Here is a 14,807-nt window from a genome sequence, read left to right as displayed (position 1 = left end):
GGTAAGGACATGCAGCCATGCCTGTCCCTTGCCTCTGGTTATGTGCCACCTTGTCCTACAAGAGAGAGGAAAATGAATCTGTTTGGGAGATGTGGCTGTCATGTTTGTATAACTGACAGTGAGTGCAAGCTGTGAGATGTGGGTGTGAGGCTTCTAACAGTGTTAAGTATGTGACGGTGAGGTGAAACTTTGAATGTTATGGATGAATCATGATTGAAAGAGATTATTGATAGGCGAGTGATGAGGGGGTAGTGCATTGAGCAGTGCGTGGGGCTGGTGATGCATTTGGGATAAAATCATTGACCTTGACTACTCGTGTGACATCATTGAACTTCTTGCGACATTGCATTCAGATCCTTGTGGCTAGACTCCTATCACTGACCACACAGCTATATGGTCCCACTGCCTTTGCAAAGTTTGTGAAGGGCCTCCTGGCCCCTTGTGGATAGATAACATCTCTCCTCCTCTTCATATTCTGTGCCAAAGCCTCCAGTGTAGTATTAGAAAATCTTGGAGCAGATTCTTTGCCCTTCTTTTGTCTTTCCCAGGTCAGAATCTGTCACAGAATGTCTTCCAGAACCTGCTCCAGCCACAATGCACCTTCCTTTTAAGTGGTGCAGGCTGGCTTTAACTGGTGCTAGCCTCTCAGGATGTTGCTCCTCCTGCTCAGGCGTGCAGCTTCTCAACAGTGTGTTTGGCACTGGCTGCATGCCACGTGCACAGGGTAATGACGCATCACAACACCCACTCCCGTTTCCAGACCCTGTCCAATTTTACAGTCTACAATTTAAAGCTGTAATGATTATTTGTGAGCAGTATTCAAGTGATAACTTTAGTATATGTTTAATAAATAGAAATTTGTGTCTACAACAGTATTATGTGTGAGAATGGCCTTGTAATCCACCCAGTGGCCACATATTTGAATTCTGAGTTTTCCACATTCATGAAATTGATCAAGTAACACTTAGCTACCTGTGAGACGATACCTTTCTCCCTTAAAATAATTGGCACCAAGCATGTACTTGCTGTGTGAAGTCTGATTTGTGAAACTATCTGGACTCCCATTCAGCAAAGGAGACTATCTTCGATCGATCCTGCAGGTGGCAGTAAATGTTTGTGTTCTCACCACAACTGAACACATCTCCACTGATGGTGAATACCCCAGGCTCAGCAATCAAGTTGTCTGTCATTTTTCAACACATTCTGCAGACATTTCCATATAATAACCTGCAGCAGTATGAACAGTACACAAGCTTAGAAACCTTGACAATTTAGACAATTGATTCAATAAATTTACTGTTTAAACAACTTGTGCATGGTCAAAACAGACTATGTACTATAAAATCTGGATTATAAATCATTCCTATGTATAGCACACTACCCAAAAGAACCAGAGGGGAGATCTGGAAAATTTTTATTTTGCGCAGCATGTTGTTTGATCTGGAATGCACGTTCAGAAGGGAATTGGATAAATACTCGAAGCAGAAAAATTTGCAGGGCTATAAGGAAAGGGCAGGGGAATGTAACTAATTTGGTAGCTTCAAAAAGCCAACACAGGCCACATGACCACCTTCTGTTCTATTCCTATGTCTGTAATGCTGTCAAAACTGCAAAATCTGTGCAGACATGTAGATTTGTGAAAACTGGGGGAAAAGCACTGCTGTACATGGAAATGTACATGGAATCTAAAGGGATTTGATAGATTAGATACCCAGAAGCTATTTTCTCTGGTGCAGGTCCAGAAGAATGGCACATAATCTTAAAATTAGAGGTAGGCCATTTGGAAGTGAAGTCAGGAAGGACTCTTTCACACTGTGGGCTGGATTTTGTTGCCCCAACACCGGGAGCGGCATCGGGTGCAGAAAATGGTGGTCGCCCTGAACAGGAGCCGTGCCACGCGCGATCATGTGGCGGGCAGCCACTTAACATATTGACGGCAGCCGCCCCACCCCAATCACGTGGCAGGGGCAGCATTAGCGACGCCATTCACAGCGTCACCTGATGCCAGAGCAAGTGCTGGCGCCATATTTAAAAGGCTGCCAGCTCTGCAAGCAGTTCAAAATATTGCAGAGTTGACCCCTTCCCCCCGCTATCTATACTCAGAATGCAGCGGAGACCCCTTCCCCTCCTCGGTGGCACCAGCTTTTCCTGGACAGGAAAGTGAAGGCGTGCAAGTCCCACATGTTGCACTGAAGATCGGGAACTGATGGGAAGATCGCAGTGGATGACATGGTAATGTATGCAGATAGGTATTTGAGATGTGTATATCAGGGTCCCATCGCAGAGCGGCAGAGGGGCCGTCACCGAGCTTCTCAGCTGCCGGAAAGATTGGGCCCAGCAATCCCTAATACATGACTAACTGGCTGTTACAGAGTTTGAACTGAGAGATGTAAATTGGAGAAACAGTGTTTGAAGACAGAAAGCTCCTGGCGCCTAGATTGAGAACATCTCTCTCCTGCCTGCTCCCATCTCTTTCTCACCACCTTCGGAATCCATTGAATTCCCAAGAGAGAAAAGTCTCCTTCAGTGAACAAGGTTTAAGAAAAATACTGGGCCCCAACGAAAAGCAAGAACTACCGTCAAAAGGACTCTACGTGAGCTTGAAGAACCGTAATAAAGAAACTCTTCAGATATTGCCTCAAACCTCTCTGCTTTATTTTTCTTCTGCTCTTTTATGTCTCTATGTGCATGTGCGTATCACGAATGCATGCTTTCATGGGCGCGTCATGTATCCATAGGCGTTAACCGAATTAGAGTTTAAGTTTAAACAAATTTCAATCTTTCTTCTTTAAACCTAAGAAAGCCTGTTTGTGCTGGTTTCTTTGCCTTATAATTGGAAAGCGGTGAACAAGGATTCACCAAGGGGGAGCTCAAACCACAGTGTGTTTAAAATTAAAACCCTGTTACAGTAAGACCAGGTGAAGGCTGAGATGGACCCCTAGACACCTTTCTCACCGGGTCGTAACAATGTACTTACCCTTAATCTTGATGGTCCGCCTCGATCTTCGGCCCGGCGGCCAGCACTCCAGCGCAAGACTGGTGGGGAAGGGGGAGGAGGTAAGTTTATCAGTGCGGGGGTGGGGGGGAGGGGGTCAAATAAACGTCATGGCTATAGGTGATGGTGGGAAGGGTTGTACTTTAAACTTTATGCAGTTTGCGAGGAGTGGGAAGGTCAGATGTTACAGATAAGTGTTTTTTGGGGGGCGAAGAGAAAATAATTAATCTAATTGTTATTGGGGGTGGGGGAGGGGTAAAAGAAATGTATTTATTTAATTTTATTCATTATGTCTTTAAGTATTTAAATAAGCTGGTAGGGCCGGCAGCCCTTTAAAAATGACATCAGCTGCTTGTGCGAATTGCTGGGGATGGACAGCCTGCACCCTCCATGTGATTGAGCGGGGGTGGGGGGGAGCGGAGGGCAGCCTGCCCTGGCTATTTAAATGATCCACCGTGCTTGAGATTGCAGCAGCTCTTTGGCATGCGGCCCATGCGGGTGGGCAGGCTCATAAAATTCAGCTCGCTGTGTGTGTCAGGTAAGGTCAGGTAAAGGTCAAGTAAATGTAAATGTAAGCAACTAGTGACTATCCTCCTTGGGGTAAGTAAGTGAGGTCTCTTAGGGGGCCATGGCAAATCCAAGGTGTCAAGCCAATGATGAAAGTTCAGAATTAATTCGAATCTGTGACAGACACAATAATATGATGCCTGGACAAGACAAATCTAAAGCAGTCCAGGACATTGTGATGATTGACCAGTTACCTAAGGGAGCCTGGAGGAGTAGATCTGCCACTGGGAACTGGAATTCTTCTCAATTGGTTCAGATATAATGCAACATCTGGCACCATTGACATCACATGAAGAGGAAGCAATATTGATGACTGGTTACCATTCTGGTCTGGCAGTTAAAGATGGAAATATGAGAGTATCTGTACCTTCAGTGGGTTCATTAGAATGTATGCCCTCTAATATTTCATGATTTTATATAATCTTTTCACCAGCCACTGCAGTTAGAATAGGGCAGCCAGAAACAAGTATGCTTACAATGGGCATGCATGGTGACAGAACCAAATAATGTTTTTGTAAACAGTTGTAAAAAAATCAGAATACTTGACATAAGAACAGTTTGTTTCTCTTTTATCACAACTGGGAACGGGTAATGTGCTGATGCTGCAGCTCAGGATTAGGACGTGATGATCGGCAGTAAGGAGCAAAGATTCTACATAGACTCCAGAGAGTTTGGTGAGAGGTTGCAGATCTTTGGTGGACTTTCATTCGGGAGTCAATATCCACCCTTGCATTTTAAATCTAAAGCAAACACTTTTGTCCGGAAGAACATAACAGTTGTTTTGGTAAAAGGAAACTGGGAGGTAAATTTTTCAAGTAACCTACTTATACAATGTGCAGTTTGGAAATTTTGAGATCTGCATAATAACTTTATTCATGACATATCACAAGAGTAAATATTCTGCAATTAGAACTAAAAATACCTGGAATAAAAATGTCGAAGGTAACTGTAAAGTGATAAACGCGTAGTATTTTTACAAGTAGTTCACATGATGCTTGAAATTGAACCAAATTCCAACAATAAAATAAAACTTACACTAAGTATTTTGCTTTATTGAAATGCTTACCATGAGTAACAGAACAGTAACACAATAGAAGTGCCATCAATGGGTATCAAGCCTCTGCTGTGATTGTTTCTGCTGCAAGACAATTTAATCAGGAGGAAGTATTTCATTTCACTATCTGCTACTGAATTACAATGAGCAATAAGAACATATGAAATAGGAGCAGGAGTAGACCATAGGGCCCCTCGAGCCTGTTCCACCATTTAATATGATCATGGCTGATCCTTGGCCTCAACTCCACTTTCCAGTCTGCTCCCATATCCTGTGATACTCAGAGAGAAAAAATCTATCTCAGCCTTAAATATATTCAACGATAGAGCATCCTCAACTGTCTGTGACCCCTGAGTCTCCCTTGATGGACTTGTGAGTGCTTTAATCATGGAGTCATTTGCAGCACAAAAATCAGAAAGTAATTCGAAGGAAATTCAGTAGTGTGACATCGATATATATGTTAGAAATCTTACCTGCAAGTCACACTCATTATGACCACATGGTGTGACGTGGATGTTTCCCCCTGTTCAACTCCCCATCCGTATATGACCATATGTTTAGCCCCTTTGTGTTTTATTTTTCAAATAACCAGACAACGATAGGTTTTCTTGTAGGTTTTAAAAAACAGAAAGTCAATTGTTTATTGATCAATATGTTTAATATCAATATCTTTGTCGCAACCGCATCCACTCACGCATTCACTCACATGTGCGCACACACACACACACACACACACACACACACACACACACACACAAGAAACAGATAGAGAAGGGAAAGAGGGAGGTGTTTTTTTGGGGGGAGAAGGTTATGATAAACCTGTTGAATTCTCTTGAGAATTAAGTTCTAGATGGATGCAGGCCTGAGATGATTGTAGATTTCTCTCTTGATTGAAGGTTCTGTTGAAGATGGTGGATTGCTACTAATCTCACTGCTGCATACTGTAAATGTCAGATTTTTTTCAGCAAGGCACTGTGTTTCCTGGCTTGGTTAGAACTCAAGCTCTTACGAGTAGCTTCACCTTCTGGGTCAATCTCTTTCTCTCTCTGGTTGTCTTATTTTAAGGTAAAACCATATCACCTCTCACCTCCTGGTAGGAGACATTTTCCTCTCTTCCCCATGGAGATTGCACTATGACCCAGGACGTGGCTACTTCACTAAAATAAAAGCAAAATACTGCGGACGCTGGAAATCTGAAATAAAAACAAGAAATGCTGGAACCACTCAGCAGGTCTGGCAGCATCTGTGGAAAGAGAAGCAGAGTTAACGTTTTGGGTCAGTGACCCTTCTTCGGAACTCCGAAGTTTTTCTTGGTGACTATCTTATATTGATACCCTCTAGTTTTGATCTTTCCAATAAATGTAAACACCCTCTCTCTGTCTACTCTATCAAAACATTTCATAATTTTAAAGGCTTCTATTAGATCATCCCTCAGCCTTCTCTTTTCGAAAGAAGATACCCAGCTGTTCAACCTTTCTGAATAGGTATAACCTCACATCCTGGTATTATTCTTGCACATCTTTTTTGCACACTTTCCAATGCCTCTATACCCTTTCTTTAATATGGTGACTAGAACTGTATGCAATACTCCAAGTATGAGCTAACAAGGTGCAATACAAGTTTAACATAACTTCTCTACTTTTCAATTCTATCCTTCTAGAAATAAACCCAAGTGCTTGGTTTGTTTTTTTAATAGCCTTATTAACTTGTGTCACTACTTTCAGTGATTTTTGTACTTTGTATTCCCAGATCCCTTTGCTCCTCCACCCCATTTAGATTCTTAGTTTTCAAGTACTATGCGATCTGTTATTTTTCTTACTAAAATGTAATACCTCACACTTATCTGTGTGGAAATACATTTGCCAATTGTGTGCCTATACTGCATGTACATTGACATCTTTTGATAATTCACATTATTCAATAACACCACCCACTCCCCCCTCCCACCCACACCGAATTTGGTGTCATCCACAAATTTAGAAATTGCATGGTTGATTCTACAATATAAATCATTAATTTGTGAACAACAATGATCCTTGTGGGATCCCGCTTTCTACCTGCCACTCTGAATAGCGACACTTTACTCATAGTCTCTGTTTTCTATCTTGCAGCCAGCTGGTTATTCACAAATGAAAATACACCAATGCAACAAATACATGCATACATTGGAAACATAAGCTTGACATTCCCTCAGGGCTGCTCACACTCCATTGTTGCAATTTTGGCAAATGATCAGTGGAAACTCTGTTAATATCAGCTAAATTGACAGCGCGTTGGGAAGCCAGCTCCATCCCACAAACTTCTGGATTTCACTCCAGTGCATTAGGCTGCATGCAGGCAACCCCCATGGGAGAGGTGGGTTGTCAATTAACATATGTTAATTGCTCAATTAAAGCGATATTGATATAGATTTTTCACTTTAACTTATGGTCCATAGGTTTCCTGGGATTCCTGGAATTTGCCAGTGAAAGCAAGGTGAGAAGACAGCAGTAATTGAGTTGAATCAAACTCAAGGAAATACTACAATAAGTACTCAGTACTCACAGCTGCTCCCTTACCTGCTTGTAGGAACGGGTTTGCTCACAGTACTTTGCTTAAGAAGTTACTTTACACACTTTTGAGGATGGTTCTGCACTTTGGAGGGCTGATCTATCAGACCAAATTGCTACTTATACTTCTTTAAATTGGATCTCAGATGAGGACCAAGGTGACCAGCAATTTGCCAACAACTGCACCAGCAACAGCCCCAGCATAGCCCTGTAGTTCCGCAAAAGACAGGGGAGCAACATAGAGAGCAGCAACAGAGAGCTGCAGCTCACAGGAGGCCATGTCCAGCACACAGGATCTACAGTCAGAGGATAAGCTTCCTCGACACGTCTGAACATCAGTGTCTCAGGAAGCTCAGGGTATCATGTCAGGTAGTGGCAGACATTTGCAGCCTGCTGGAAAAAGACCTGCTGCCAGCTGGACCTGGTGGTTGTGATTTACCAGTGACTGTCAAAGTCACAACTGTCCACAGCTTCTTTGCCTCAGGCTCCTTCCAGAGCTCTGCAGGATCTCACAGTCAGAGGCACACAAATGTAAAAGACAGGTGACGCCAGTCAGGATGAATAGGCTCAGCTTTACATCTCAGGCTGCTCTCCCATAGGTGCAGGGCATCATCCACTGCACACATGTGGGTGGCAATTAAGGCACCTGTAGCTCACTCAGGAGTGTTCGTCAACTGCAAGGGCTTCCATTCCATCACTGTGCAGCTGGTGTGCAGCCACATAAAGATCTTTATGTAGGTGTGCGTAAGATTTTCAGGCAGCTGTCATGAGGCTTTCATCCTGTGGCAGCCAACCTCCCAAACACCTGGAAGCAGAGTTACTGGATGCCTGCTTGGAGATAAGGGATACTCATTTAAAACATGGTTGATGATACCTTTCAAGGAATGAGGCCTAGGAATGATACAATGGATGCCATATTACCACCAAATGTGACATTTTAACAAGCCATCAGCATGCTGAAGATGCACTTCAGGTGCCTGGACAGATCTGGAAGTAGCCTTCAGTATGCACCAGCCAGGGTGTCCAGAATAGTTGTGGTTTGCTGTGCCCTGCACAACATTGTCCAGCAGCGAGGTTTGGACCTGCAGGTGCACCAAGTCACAAGGCACAGTATTTCTTTGGAGGGTTCTGAGGAGGACAAAGAAGACGAGGAAGGAGAATATGATGAGGGTAATGCACTACCAGTGGTGCACATTGCTGCCCAGAGGTCCCTGTTGTTGCGAGGTTTACTTATGCTCCACCAGTGGACCCATTACACAACTTTGTGCAAGAACCACTTTCTGCACCACCACAGTGCCCCCGCATAAATGCCAGTAACACAAAACAGTCCAGTAAACAACCAAGCCTCCTTTTCATATCCCCCCAATTGCTCGATGTCAATTCATCTCTTCCCATTCATCAAACAACTAAAAGGGCCACTTGTCAACCAACCAAGAAGGGGCAAGACAGGAAAGTGGGAGAAAATAATAATATTTATATGCTTCAATTGAGGAAAAGAAAGTTCACAATATAACAATGTGTAAGACACCCATGTTCATACCTTGTGCAACTACAATTTTTTTCTCTTCCTTTTCCTAGCACTTGCACATGGTGCAACCCCTGTTGTGTTAGCAGAGTGGGAGGCAGACTGCTCAGACCTGTGCTCTGACTGCTGAAATGCTCTTGGCTGACGTCCTCTGGGTTTTGGAGCCCATGCTTGTCAAAGACTGCCCCACCTGCACCTGTGCAGGGGCAGTCACAGTCACTGGGAGATGAGGGAGCATGTTGGGTACTGACGGTGCGGGGGAGGGGTGGGCAACAACTGAAAAGTAGAAGCGCTTTGAGCCAAGTCCCCACTTGCATGTCACTTTCTCCATCATCCCTCCCATGGTCTAACTGCATTTCACTGCTACCTTTCTGTACGCTTTTATGTAGCTCAGTAGGGTGCCATAAGGCCAAGGCTAAGGCTAAGGCCATCCTATTTCAGGTCCCAGCTAAAGTCTGCAAGCCCTTGTTCGAGGCCTGCCAGCATGTTTATGATTGTAGTATTTGATGCTCCGTGTAGTAGACCACTCTATCCATGGAAGAAGACATCATCAGAATGGCCAGTGACAGCATTCCACTTGTGCATGAGGTGACTCCTCCAATCTCTCTGCAATCATAGACAATGTGCCTGGAACACCTATCAGTACATTACATGTTCTCTGCTGCTGCTGCTCAATGATCCCCCAGGATACAGCATCTGTTTCCAGCTGAGCAGAGCTTGGAGAGGGCTGTGCTCTCCGACACAGACTCTTCATTGCTGTCCCTGAATCCACCATCTGTTCTTGCTCACTTGTGAAGTGACAGTCACCAGGTGAAAACCCAACTATCGCTCTTACTGGTCCTACCAAAGTGCAAGTATCTGAGCTTGTGCATGGTTTGCATTAGTCCTGTGACAGTGCATCCTCAGAGGAGTTGTCATTGGCAACCGCACCCAACTCTGCATGAAGGTCCTGTGGGAGGTAAAGGACTTTTTTTTCTTCTTGGGATATGACTGTCACTGGCAAGGCCAGAATATATTGCCCATCCCTAATTGTCTTTGAGAAGGTGGTGGTGAGCCACCTTCTTGAACTGCTGCAGTCCATTTGGTGTAAGTACACCCACTTTAGGGGGGGAAGTTTCAGGATTTTGACCCAGTGGCAGTGAAGGAACGACAATATGTTTCCCATTCAGGATGGTGTGTGACTTGGAGGGGAATTCACAAATGGTGATGTTCCCATGCAGCTGCTGCTCTTGTCCTAGATGGTAGACAGCACAGGTTTGGAAAATGCTGTCGAAAGAGCCTCGGTGAGTTGTTGCTGTGCATCTTGTAGATGGTAGACACTCCTGCCATTGTACGTGGTGGAGGGAGTGAATGTTTAACATGGTGGCTGGGGTACCGGGCTGCTTTGTCCTGGATAGTGTTGAGCTTCTTTCGTGTTGTTGGAGCTGCACTCATCCAAGCAAGTGAAGAGCATTCCATCATGCCCCTGCCTTGTGCCTTGTAGATGTGGACAGACTTTGGGGAGTCAGGAAGTGAGTTACTCGCCAGAAAATTCCCAACCTCTGTCCTGCTGTTGTAGCCACAGTATTTATTTAACTGGTCCAGTTAAGTTTCTGGTCAATGATAGCCCCAGGATGTTGATGGTGGAGGATTCACCGAAATGAGGGTAATGCCATTGAACATCAAGGGGAGATGGTTAGATTCTCTCTTGTTGGAGATGGTTATTGCCTGGCACTTGTGTGGCACAAATGTTACTTGCCACTGATCAGCCCAAGCCTGAATATTGTCCAGGTCTTGCTGCATGTGGGCAGGGACTGCTTCAGTACCTGAGCAGTTACGAAATGGTACTGAACACTGTGTAATCATCAGAGAACACCCCCACTTCTGACCTTACATTGAAAGGAAGGTCATTGATGAAGCAGCTGAAAGTGGTTGGGCCTCGGGCACGACCCCGAGGAACTCCTGCTGCAGTGGCTTTGAGCTGAAATGATTGGCCTTCAAAACACAACCATCTTCCTTTGTGCTAGGTATGACTTCAACCAGTGGAGAGTTTTCCCCTGGTTCCCATTGACTTCAGTTTTACTAGGGCTCCTTGATGCTACACTCAGTCAAATTCCATCTTGATGTCAAGGATAATCACGCTCAACTCACCTCTGAAATTCAGCTCTTTTGTCCATGTTTGGACCAAGGCTGTAATGAGGTCTGGAGTTGAGTGGCCCTGGTGGAACCCAAACTGAGCATCAGTGAGCAGGGTGTTGGTGAGTAAGTGCCACTTGATAGGACAGTTGGACTACACCTTCCATCACTTTGCTGATGATTAAGAGTAGACTGATGGAACGGTAATTGACTGGATTTCTCCTGCTTTTTGTGGATAGGACGTACTGGGCAATTTTCCACATTGATGGCTAGATGCCAGTGTCGTAGCTGTACTGGAACAGCTTGGCTAAGGGCACGGCTAGTTCTGGAGCACAAGTCTTCAGTACTACAGCCAGGATGTTGTCAGGGCCCATAGCCTTTGCTGTATCCAGTACCTTCAGAAGTTTCTTCATATAATGTGGAGTGAATTGAATTGTCTGAAGACTGGCATGGATGATGGTGGGGACCTCTGGAGGAGGCCAAGATGGATCCTCCACTCAGCACATCTGGTTGAAGATGGTTGCAAGTGCTTCAGCCTTGTCTTTTGCACTGACATGCTGGGCTCCCCTATCATTTAAGATGGGGATGTTTGTGAAGCCTCCTCAAATGGTTTGTTGTTTAATTGTCCACCACCATTCACAACTGAATATGGCAGGACTGCAGAGCTTTGATCTGATTTGTTGGTTATGGGATCGCTTAGCTCTTCTATAGCATGTTGCTTCTGCTGTTTAGCATGCACGTAGTCCTGTCTTGTAGCTTCACTAGGTTGGCACCTCATTCTTAGGTATGTCTGATGCTGCTCCTGGCATGCTCTCCTACACCTCATTGAACCAGGGTTGATTTCCTGGCTTGATGGTAATGGTAGAGTGAAGGATATGCCGGGCGATGGTGGTTGAATACAATTCTGCTGCTACTGATGGCCCACAGAGCCTCATGGATCCCAGTTCTGAGCTGCTAGATCGGCTTTGAGTCTATCCCATTTACCACACAACACGATGGAGGGTATCCTCAGTGTGAAGACGAGACTTTGATGCCACAAGGACTGGGCAGTGGTCACTCCTAAAAATACTGTGATGGACAGACGCATCTGCGACAGGTAGATTGGTGAGTACGAGGACAAGTAGGTTTTTCCTTCTTGTTGGTTATCTTTCCACCTGCTGCAGGCTCAGTCTAGCCAATTTATCCTTCAGGACTTGGCCAGTTTGGTCAGTACTGGTGCTACCAAGCCACTCCTTGTGATGAACACTCTCCACCCAGAGTGCATTCTGTGCCCTTGCTGTCCTCTGCGCTTCTTCCAAGTGGTGCTCAACATGGAGGAACACTGATTCCTCAGCTAAGCGAGGGCAGTAGGTGGTAATCAGCAGGAGGTTTCCTCGACCATCTTTCCTCGACCATGATGCTATGAGATTTCATTGAGTCTGGAATCAATGTTGTGGCTGCCAGGGCCATCCCCTCCCGACTGTATACCACTTCTGTCCTGAGTCAGCACCAAGCCCCAACGTGCCCCAGTCAATTAATTCCAAGGTCCTCGCCCTCATCTTCAAACCTCTCCTGGGAAGTTTTGTCTAACCACAGTAGTCAGTCAGCACATCCCTCTGACTCAGGGTTACTGCCTTCTTCCAGCCGATCCGTTCTGCCACTGGAAGTTTATCGTCAGCCACCTCCTGAATTCTCTCTCAAAACTTCTTTGCCTTGCGATCTCTCTCTGTCAAGTCTCAAGTCTATTACTTCAATTTTTCCTCTGGTTAGTTATAACTTCCCACAAATATTTTTCAGTTCCGGCTTGGCATCTACCTTCTTATAAAGTACTTGAGAGGTTTGTATGTGTGACAAGTACTAAGTTGTGGTATTTAATTGTGTGCTCCATGAATATTTTGGCTAATGCAGGTCTCCTCCAGAGCACACTCCTGTCCAACTCTCCTCAAAATATGACACATGGTTTAGCAGCTGTTTTATTCCCATGGTTATTGATTAAAGCAGAAGTAACACCAGAAGAAACAGAGGTTAGTTGTAGATAATGACTGAATTTTGTTACAATCTGAAAAATGCAGTAATGAAATTATCTGAAAATCCACATCTTTCAGCATACATATAATAAAACAATATTGTTGTTCCTCCTCTCCCAAATTTCAACTCTCTGAAAAATCAGTTCTGAAAAAAAAAAATCAGTTCTCAAATCACTGCAGTTCACCAGCAGAGTCAGACTTTCAACAGTGCCACCTCCCAACTTAAATGGTTACACTGCAACTAATAGTAGAGATTTAAAATCTCAGTGTAAAATATTGGGAATAATCCGAACATTTAAAAGCATACTTCCCCGTCTGAGAAGATTTTAGATCTGAATTCAGGGTATTACATCTAGGTTCACTTTTCATAATTAAGATTATGCATTATTAGTCTATGGCCAGTAAACATTCAGGTGGAATAAGTAAACAGTGGGAGTTATGAGTAATAGATTTGAATGTGCATGCATTGTTTCCAGCATCTAGTAAGAGGCATTTGAATTTTGATTTTTCCACCACAGATGGTCCATTTCATGTTTACACTTTAAGTGAGATTACCAGACAGCCGAAGAAAACTCATAAATCCCTGTCTGATCTGGTGCTAGATGCCAATCAGAAAGGCACCCAAATTAGTAAGATTCAGCACTGCATTGTACCATATCATACAATTCCCAACTGACTGGCCCAGTCCAGTGGCCAGTCTATATGACTGCAGACATCAATGAGCAAATTCATAGGCAAGGTATTGCCTGCTTTTTATAAAGAACTAAAATAAAATGAGGGTGACAGGGGTGTTGTGACTAAGGAGAAGAATTTTCAATTACAAACAAAATTAGATATTCAAGTATCTGCTATATGGCAGGGATTATGTTATACTGAACATACATCAGTAATATTCATCTAAGAATGATGAAAGCAAAGTATCAAAATAGTACAGCTTGAAATAAATGAATAGGCAGCAAATCATGGATATCAAATTTAAAAAAATCTGAAATTAAGCCCAGTATCACATTGGAGCATGAAGTTTTGGGCACTTATAGGACTATAAATAAATCAACTGTGCAAAGTTGTAAATGTGAATTATAACGTTGGATCACTATTAGGAAAGTTTACTCGATTATCCCGGAGTGGTGGAGTACTTCCAGGTTTTTTTTGAGTTTACCTGCAGTTAGTTGCCTCCCACACTAGATTAACTAGTTGGGTAGACTCCATAACATGACAAATTGTCTGTAGAAGGATTTACTTCATAACCTTTCCTTTTCTAACAGGTTTTATGCATTATTACACTATTCTCAAAATGACATGTATTATGCTCCTTTTTAAAGAAGAAAAAAAATGGATCCTAGGCTGGCTGCACCCTAGGAAGCTCCTTTACTGTTTAACTCTATCCTTTGCCCTTTCTCGCCCAATATCCTCTCTTCCATCGTTTAAGTTCCTCCTGGCTCAAATAATGGGTGCATTTTAGCCTAACCACAAGTTCAAGCTGCAATATTAAAGTTACCTGGCCCCCAATGTCCATCCCCCATCCATGCTTATTCTTTGCTTTCATCAGTGAGCACTGGATCTTTGTTTAAACTTGGCTTCCAAATTCCTGGACTTCTCTGCCATCAACTTAGCTACTTGACTGGACTCAGCTGCTGAGACTCTGATCTTCCAGCCAGTTAGTGTTTTAGGATGACAATGTCTAGTCTACAGTAATTTCCCACCACTGTTGTTACCTGCCGAGTTTATGACTATTCTACTATTGGTCCTTCAGCTTTATTTTGCTTTATGTGGTTCCTGGCGAGAAATTCAATCCCCTAGACTGAAGTCCATTTCTCTGTTGCTTCTGGGATCTTATAGTGACATACAACTTTGTCACTGTTTTTCAGCTCCACAAGCCATTCTGTCTACCTGGCTCTTCATTTCCCACAGAAATACCCCCATCAGTGCTTCCTCTGATATTCTATCCTACAAATAGCTTCTGGATTCACTCACCTGCCACACCTGTTTCTGAAAC

Source organism: Heterodontus francisci, chromosome 2 (assembly GCF_036365525.1).
Source record: "Heterodontus francisci isolate sHetFra1 chromosome 2, sHetFra1.hap1, whole genome shotgun sequence".
Taxonomy (NCBI): domain Eukaryota; kingdom Metazoa; phylum Chordata; class Chondrichthyes; order Heterodontiformes; family Heterodontidae; genus Heterodontus; species Heterodontus francisci.
This window is presented reverse-complemented; position numbering follows the sequence as displayed.